General features: G+C 35.4%; 1 pseudogene; it reads right to left on the reverse strand.

Annotated features, from left to right (window-relative positions):
- Window positions 1-322: 322 nt before the first annotated feature.
- Window positions 323-1230, reverse strand: part of LOC111828090 — a 1256-nt pseudogene continuing 348 nt past the window's right edge.

Consider the following 1230-nt stretch of genomic DNA (forward strand, 5'->3'; position numbering starts at 1 on the left):
TTTTTACTGTTTTCCAGCTTTTTTATTCTTTTAACATCTTAACAAAAGAATATTCCCCAAAGTTTAAAAAATACAGTTTATATTATATACATATGAGTACAGATTCCAATATCATACAAACATTGCCATGTTAAAAATACAGTGGGAAGGCATGCTATAATTCACTGCCTCTTGGAGGGTGTAGGCTCATGGATATGTTTTATTATTCCAACTACTTCTGTTACTTGTTATCCTGAAAAACTATTAGGCACCTGAGAGGTTGGAAGACTACTGAACATGAACTTCAATACCTATTGATCTACTTCAATACCAAAGATCTATTTTGATCTTTATAATCTCTTTACAAGTTTACTTCATCTACAACTAAGGTACCTTTATTGTCATTAGCCTAAATGATCAAATATTAACCACATTAACTGTTAATATACATACTGATCAAATTAAACTTAAAGTTGTATAGCCACCTTGTGTAGGCTACATATATTTAAACCTAGGAAATTCCCCAATGCATTGTGAGCGATCTAAGTTCTATTAAAGAGAAGTGGCAATTCTCCAGTTTCCATGCTCTGGACAGTACTTTTTTAAAAAAAATATTAAAAAATGACTGACAATAATTGGAATTGATTCCTTATAAGTTAATCAAGAAACCTAAGGTAAAAAATTCTAAACGACAGTTTTATTTGTATTTAAAAATACATGGGAAATTCTGCATATGCCCATGATCAAGCTTATTTTCAATGCACATTAAATACTGATGACATGGTTTGATCTGACAAGTCCTTTTTCAAAGTAGGGAGACTCCTGTACATTTCCACTGGCCCTGCTGCCAATGATGTATATTGCTTCCTTGCTAATGATGGCGGATGACCTTCATCTGCCATTTATCACCTGAACAGTTTTCCGACCGTGACGATAATAACTGTAAGCTGATGCAACTGTGGTGAAAGCTGTAAAACACCGGAGTATCGGAAGATAAAAGCCGTGAGCATAATTGAAAACCGGAGCTCCCAGAGAAGCTGCTACCAAGATTAACTGGACTGCAGTGTTTACCTCGCTGATGAAGGTTGGGTTTAACCTAGCAGTAGCGTAGCAAGGATTGAAATACTTAGAGAGTGTTCCTGGTTCTGGAAGAGTTCGATATCAAATCAGTTAGCCCAGCTAAAGCAAAAACTCCTAGTGCACATTAAAATCTTCTTCAATGATCAATAGCCCAAAACTGGAGCCAAGCCA

The sequence above is a fragment of the Myotis lucifugus genome, unplaced genomic scaffold (genome assembly GCF_000147115.1).
Source record: "Myotis lucifugus unplaced genomic scaffold, Myoluc2.0 scaffold_281, whole genome shotgun sequence".
In the NCBI taxonomy this organism is placed as follows: domain Eukaryota; kingdom Metazoa; phylum Chordata; class Mammalia; order Chiroptera; family Vespertilionidae; genus Myotis; species Myotis lucifugus.